The sequence below is a fragment of the Petaurus breviceps genome, unplaced genomic scaffold, assembly GCF_028583685.1.
Source record: "Petaurus breviceps papuanus isolate PSGF00001 unplaced genomic scaffold, PetGlider_PUasm1.0 551, whole genome shotgun sequence".
Lineage (NCBI taxonomy): Eukaryota > Metazoa > Chordata > Mammalia > Diprotodontia > Petauridae > Petaurus > Petaurus breviceps.
The window spans coordinates 31,317,610-31,325,759 of NW_027186372.1; the positions used below are offsets into that span (position 1 = coordinate 31,317,610).

Below are 8,150 nucleotides of genomic sequence, written 5' to 3' on the forward strand. Positions count from 1 at the left end.
AAATAAGTAGAATATCTGGAGAATTTATTTTCCAGGATTTTGAGCCTCAAATGAGATTATACATGGAAAGTGTTGTAACTGGTTATTACCACCACATTAGGTGTCTAAGGTCCTCCAAAATTTAGTGCCACTCTACCTTTGCCAACTTATCTCATATTAGTCTCCTCCAAGCATTCTATGATGCTGCAACCAAACTGTCACCTGAAAATAGTCTGCCCTCCCCTGCTTTTGTTCAAAGTATTTCATATGACTTGAATGGATTATATCCTCTTCTCCACTTAGTGAATTCTTACACTCTTCAAAATCAAACTCATGCATCATTCTCCCAGGAAGCCTTCCTTCTTTCTCACATTAGTAAAGGCCTCTTCTCCCTCTAATGTAATATAGTTTCACCTTCTCTTATTTTTTTAAATTTTGCATTACAATTAGCTTTTTTTCCCGCTTCTAAACTTAAAAGTAGGAACATTATTTTATCTAAATCTGCATCATTCCCATTTGTACACCAGTGCTTTGCAAACATATTTTTGTTTTTTCCTCTCATCTAGGCCTATGCTTTCAAAAAAAGAGAAAAAAACCCTCCCAGTGAAGAAATCTCCTAGCCCAAACTGGATCAGCTTAGAGTCTTAGAGATTTACCTGGGCACTAAGAAGTTAGATGAGTTTCCAAGGGTCACTCAGGCGGTGTGTGTGAGAGGCAGAACTTGAACCCATAGGGTGTGTACTTAGTAAATATTTGCTGTTAAATAAAAATCACAGTATAATGTTGAATTTGCGGAAGAGACAGCCAGGTTCTTTTCTTATGAATTGTTATATATTTATAACACTTCCATGCAGTATTTATATAATTGATTTTTTTTTTTAAGAAAGGTATAGGTTTTTGACTTTTCTCCCAAGTTTAGTGCCAGATTCTGCTGCTTTATTCGCATCCCTGAAACAAGATGGTGAAGGTTGGAGTCAACAAATTTGGCCATATTGGGCTCCTGGTGCCCTCCCTGGTGCTACCCCAGGTGGAGTAGATATCATGGTCATCAATGACCCCTTCATTGACCCCAACTACATGGTTTTATGTTTCAATATGATTCAACCCATGACAAGTTCAAGGGCACTGTCGAGGCTGAGAATAGGAAGGTGATGATCAATGGAAAAGTCTTCCAGGAACAGGATCCCACCAATATTAAATGGGGAGATGCTGGAGATGAGAATGTTGTAGAGTCCACTAGAGTCTTTACTATCATGGAAAAGACTGGGGCTCACTTGAAGGGTGGGCCAAGTGGGTCATTGATGTCTGCCCCTTCTTCTGATGCCCCAATATTCATGATGGGAGTGAACCACGAGAAATATGATAATTCCCTTAAGATTGTCAGTAATTCTCCCTGCATTGCCAACTGCTTGCCCCCCTTGGCCAAGGTGATTCATGATAACTTTGGCATTGTGGAAGGACTCATGACTATAGTCCATACCATTACCGCTACCCAGAAAACCGTAGATGGCCCCTCTGGTAAGCTGTGGGGTGATGGATATGGTACTGCCCAAAACATCATCCCTGCTTCCACGGGTGCTGCTAAGGCTTTAGGCAAGGTTACACCTGAGCTGAATGGGAAGCTCATGGGCATGGCCTTCTGTGTTCCCACTCCCAGTGTATCTGATGTGGATCTGACCTGCCATCTGGAGAAACCTGCCAAATATGATGACATCAAGAAAGTGGTGAAGCAAGCATCAGAGGGACCCGTGAAGGGCATCTTGGGCTATACAGAGGACCAGGATGTATCCTGTGACTTTAACAGCAACGCTGACTCTTCTACCTTTTGATGCTGATGCTGATATTGCCCTCAATGATCATTTTGTCAAGCTCATTTCCTGGTATGATAATGAATATGGTTATAGCAACCATGTAGTAGAGCTCATGGTCTACATGGCCTCCAAGGAGTGAAGTAGAAAGCCATGGACCTTCATCCCCAGTCAAAAAAGAAGGAGATTCACCACTGGGGAGCCTACATTCCTATACTAGGCATCCTGTATTCCATTCACATCCTTGTACCAAAGCACCCCTGTAGTAGAGGGAGAAGTCTAGAGTCCTGTATTGTGTACCATTAATAAAGTCACCACATTCAGTGCAAAAAAAAGACAGGTATAGAATTTTGCATTTGTCCTTATTAAATTCATTCTTATTAGATTTGGCCTACTATTATTTCACACCATGAGGAGTTTGGGGGATCCCTCTTGTGTCATCTAAAGTGTATAAGATTTATCCAAGTCATCAATAAAATTATTGAATAAAGGTCAAGATCTCCTTCTAAATTGATGCTTACACATTAATAGATAATTGATTAATCCATTTTAGAAAGATTCTGAACCATAATTATACTTTGTTGACTGGATGGGAATTAAGAGATCATCTAAACAACAAAAAAAAAATGTTAAAAAAGAAGAAAGATTATTTTCTACAATCTCTTCTTTTTTCATGAATGAGAAAACAGGCCCAGAGAAAGAGCATGTGCCTGAAGTCATAGAGCTAATTATTGCTAGAGTCAGGACTACAATTTAGAATCATAATTCTTCAAAGTAGGTTGCCGATTAATCCTGTCACCCAAAGCCTTCAGTTCTCGTGTTCATTTTTGTTACATTCTTATTAGTTTATGTGTAAATACTTCACTCCAAATGCATGGTTCTGTGCACACAATAGGAATTTAATAAATGTCTTCTGGATTAAAGTAATGCTGTTAATGAGTATTTTTTTATTACTTTTCTTCCTATATGGAATTTTGTTGTTGTTGTGTTCAACCTGACAGAGCATGGCACCATAGTTAGTCCTGCTTTCTTAGTAGAGAAATATTATGCACACAATTAAAATCCCAAAGAAGAGTGAGGAGCCCTTACCTCTGTGGCTAATGGCATTGGCATGGTGCCCAAACCTTTTAAGAATGTTGTATCAAGAATAAGGAAGAAAGATCTGAATGTCTCCAAGGAACAAGGGTACATAAGAAGCATGTTCACATCTCTTAAATGACTCCTTTAATTTTTCATTGTGATATGTAGGTAACATTGGGTTGTTGAAAGTGATGCCAGTGGAATGTAAACTCTGAGAATTCCTAGCAAGTTTTGAATGCCTCTAACCCCGTCAAATGACCAATCATTTATTTAATAATCATAACTAACATTTATATAATGTTTTAAGGTTTCAAAATTTACAAATAATATATTGTTTTATCCTAAAACCTACCGACCTATGGAGGTAGATACTATTATCATCCCCTCTTTACAGATGAGGAAACTGAGGCAAATAGAAGTTAAGTGATTTCCTTATAGTCACATAGCTGGTAAGCATAGGAGAATTTAGGTCTTCCTGACTCTATACCCAACACTTTATCCACTTCACCACCTACCTATCTTTTACCTGTTTGCATGTTGTATGCTCCCAATAAAACGCAAGCTCCTTAGGAACAGAGGTTATTTCGTTTTTCTCTTCACACTCCAATTATCCAACACAATGTCAGTCACATATTTGATGCTTTATAACTATTTGTTGTAGAATTAGAAAGACTTAGAATACATTTCCAGTGACAGACTGTGTTTGAATTACAAGGTTAGAATTTTATCTCAGACAGATGTATGACCTTGGGCAAGTCATTTAACCTCACTTAAAAAAAAAGTTTCCTCACCTGAATAAAAGTGTTAGATTCAATGGCTTCAAGGTCTTTTCTGGCTCAAAACTCTATGTTTTTATGATCCTATGGCCAGCTTATCTAAATACAAGAGTGTCCATTAGCAGAATTAGGGCCAATAAGATAAAGAGATAAAAATATAAAAAGTCTCTTGGTGTCCTTTGGAACTCCTTTTTCATTTTCCGGTCATGAAGGCAGAGATGGAGAAATGGCTGCATATGTTGCCAAGAATTACACATTCTTAGACCTTATGAAATCATCATTATAACTGTTAGTATGCCTGATACAAGGCAGTGTAGTACAGTAAGAATAGTACTAGCTCTGAAGCTAGAGAACCTAGGTTCAAATTCTACCTGTGATGGTTACTTCATTTGTGAGCATTGGCAAGTTAACCAACCGAGACCTCAATTTCTTTACTTGTAAAGTGAGGGAGCTGGCATAGATGGTCTCTGAAATCCACTGCAAATGCACATTTCTATGATCTTCACCCAATATAACATTCTAACAGCTGAGTTAAGGATGAAATTTATTTTAGCCACATCCAAGCTTTTAAAGTCTGGTGCAGGTTTAATGTACTCAAAGTAACACTCCTGAATTTTTATCCATCCAAATTTTCTTCTCAAAAGATAGCGCCATTTTTACTACTAATTTAATTTCATAACATTACATGGTAGTGGTAATGATGGACAATTTCCTTAAAATAGAAAAGCCGGTTACAACTGGTAAAAATCCATAAGCAACAATCACTTTCAATGTTCATAGCTCAAGCCAAACCAATTCATAACCACTCAGAATTAAAGGTGGTGAGTCCATCCTAGTCTTGGCCCTACAACTAGGCGCTTTGTGACAACAAATAGCCCCATCACTATCAAAATGTTCTTACTTCCCTGCCTGAAAAATAGGGTCTCTCCCTACAGGAACTTTACAACTAGGATGACTTGGCTCCATTGTTGCTCACGACAGGAATGCCACATCATTTGGATCTGGAAGCTCCTGGATGGTTGCCCCATTCTGAGAAGAAATAATTCAGTCCAAGGTGGGTAGTGTATACACATGCAGGTAAAAAACTCTCTCCTTATCACAGATGTGGGGAGAACTTAATGTCTAGCTGTGGGTGTCAACTGAATGATCAAAAATATACCTATATACATATCCATGTATTATATAAATATATCCATGTATATTCATTTACATTTTAAGCATATACAAAATAAATAGAAGGCAATTTTTGAGAGTATAACAATAACAACTAAGTGAAGGGAGTGGAGATCAGGGAAAATTACTTGTTAAAAATAAGGCTTGATATGAGTTTTGAATGAAAATAAATATTTGAAGAGGCAGGGGTGAAGAAGGAGAAAAAGGAAGGAAGGGTCAGTATGGAAACTTGGGAAAACTAGCAAGGCAAAGAGAAAGGATATGGGACGTAACAGTGAGGAGTGGCAAGATTCCCAGTTTTACTGGACCTAATAGTGCTTGAAAGGGAGATGATGTACAAGAATATTGGGAGTATAAGTGGGACGCAAGTAGTGAAAAACTTTAAAAAACAGACAGAAAGGAATCTGTATTTGGTCCCAGAGGAAACAGGTAGACATTGGAATGTACTAATCAGAAAGCAATGGGGTTAGAGAAATACTTCATGAGAAAATAGCATACATTTAGAACTCAGAGGGATTGGAGGTTATCATATCCAGCACTGTTTTTCATAAATGAGGAAACTAAACCTCAAAGAGGTTCAGCAACTTGCCCTGGGCTACAAAGCTACAAGTGGCTGAGAGAGATTTCATACCTCAAATTCCCTGATTTTAAGTCAAATATACTATCCACTGTGATGTTCCTGGAAAATCAGTTTGGCAATAATGTGAAGGAGAGATCAAAGCGGGGAAAGATGAGGCAGGGATACTCATTAGGAAACCTCTGCAAGGAACCAGGTATGACCTTATGACTTCATGAACTGGGGTAATGGTCCTATAAGTAGAGAAAGGTTAGGAGAGCTATTATGGAGGTGAAATCAATAAAATGTGGCAACTTGATTAAAAATATGGTACAAGGGGTAGTGAGGAGTAGAGGATAATTCAAGATTATGAACCTGGGAAAATAAAATGCTGATGGCGTCCTCTACAGAAAAAGAGAAGTTAGTAATAAAGGTGAATTTAAGGGGAACTAGAAGTATATACACACACACACATATATTATATATATATATACACATATAGGTATATATATATATATATATACAATATGTATACACACTATACATACAGTAAATATGTGTATCTGTAATATATATATACACATAGAGAGAGATATATACATATATATGTGTGTATGTCATATATATATATATATATATATATACATAGAGAGACAGAGAGAGAAAGCTGAGTTTAAAATGATTATAGAACATGCTATTCAAAATGTCTAATAATTTAAGGGACATATATAGTGTTTTGAGGTTTCCAAAGAACTTTGCACATCTCTCTTTTGATCCCAGTTTTACATACAGGGAAACTGAAAGAAGCAAAGGTTAAGTGACTTGCCCACATTTGTGTAGCTACTAAATTTCTGAGGCCATATTGGAACAGAGGTCTCCCTGACACCAATGCCAGGATTTTATCCAGTGTACCACTTAACTAGTGACATAAGATTAAATTTCAGGAGAGAGACATGGGGTGGAGAATGAAGACAGGGTAACTCCACAGTCGGAGGGGATGATTAACTTGTTAAAACAAAATAAACAAAAAAAAAATTCTACATAACACAAATCATGTCAATCATTTACATAGAGATGATGATTAAACCATAGGAGCTAATGGGGTTACCAAAGGAGAGAATGTGGAGAGATTAAGTAGTCTCATCTTGGATGACAACTAAATTAAATCATTTGGATTCTCTTCCTGCTTCTTCTTCCCACTGAGGCATACCATATTGAAAACTGTTCATGACCCTTCAGTCAGTCAGTCAATCAATAAACATTTTTCAAGCACCTACTATGTGCCAGACACGGTGCTAATTTCTGAGGATGCAAAGAAAGGGGGGAAAAACACAGCCCCTTCTGTACAGGAGTTCATAAACTAATGGGTATAAAAATGCAAATAAATTGTAGACAAAATAATAAGGAAATAGTCAACAGAAGGAAGGCATGCGTTCCCTAAAGTCTGACTCTTACTATGATGTCAGGAAGAGAAGCTAGAACTGAGCAAATTGTGTATTTTTTAAAAAAAAAATCTATGCTGGAAAGAAGTTATTTTAAAAACGCTCAGGGATTAATTTTCAAATTTCTGAAAGAAGAGGAAATTCCAAAAGTATGGGGAGAGAGTCCTAGATGGCATTATTATTCCAAAAAAGGTGACTGACTGTTAGGAACATTACTCTCACAGTCATGCTGTTTTCACATATGTTACTCTTCTCCTTACCTACTCAATCACTCTGACAGCAATGATAGCTCTCCATCAACACTCCTTCTTTCACCATGCTCAGAGTCTGTTTTTCTCTCCAGTGCCTCTAACACCAGTAAAAAGAATACATCCCCCAAACTGCTTAAATCTGTCCAGGGGTTTTTGTATACCTCCATAACTTTGGGCACATGACAACTTCTTGTTCACAACCCTATAATGTAACAACCCACTCTCCTACCCTTACTAGCTCCCTTTATGTTTCTACTTCCTTGTTCCCCTCCAGAGTGAAAGGTCAAGGGACCATAGGGATCATAGATAAAACCTGCCTCCACCTTCCATATATTTATGTTATTTTTCTTTGATATGAATTTCATATTTTTCCAATACCGTGACATTCTGGCTGAAAGTTTCCACAGATTTCAATCATTCCTGAGATTCTTCTTCTTCTATGGCATCATATACCTCTTTTCTCTAGTCATTCTCTTTATTCAGTCTTTTATGCTGGTTTCCTCCTCCATCAGGGTTTCTTCTTTTATTCCCACTGCTATTACTGATGCTCTTCCCTCTTTTTCTTTGCTGCCATTTTAACTTGTAATCGTTCCCAGAGCGTTTCATAACAGCATCTGCCATTTAAGCCTCTTGCTTGGTCTTAATATCCTTCAGTCTCTACCTCCCATCTACAAATTTTCTTTTAACTTGTGTGGGGGCTATGGGGACCCCAAAAATCCCTTACCCAAAAAATGAAAAGTCAGAGGTGTCTTGAGGAAAGCACAGGAAGTTTTATTCAATTCTTGGGAAGAGAGGCCATTCCTTCCACTAGTATGAACCAGTGAAATGAGGCTTGTTACAGAAGAAGGAACAGGAATTTATACCCTAACCTAGTCAAGCCCCTTCCCACTGCTATCCCTTCTCCCACTGGCTGGGAGGTGGGCTTGCAGTCTGGGTGTGAAATCTCCTCCAACGATAAGGAACAAAGAAGCCTGCCACTATCTCTCAGTGGCTGGGAGACAGGCTTACACTCTGGCTGCAAAATCTCCTCCAATGATAAGGAATAAGGAAATCAGGGATAGCCAGCCCAAATGTACCTATCCTTA

At 38.0% G+C, this 8,150-nt stretch overlaps 1 pseudogene; it reads left to right on the forward strand.

Annotated features, from left to right (window-relative positions):
- The first annotated feature begins 937 nt into the window (after window positions 1–937).
- On the forward strand, window positions 938–1,929 carry LOC138172565 (glyceraldehyde-3-phosphate dehydrogenase pseudogene; annotated as a pseudogene).
- Window positions 1,930–8,150: the final 6,221 nt, after the last annotated feature.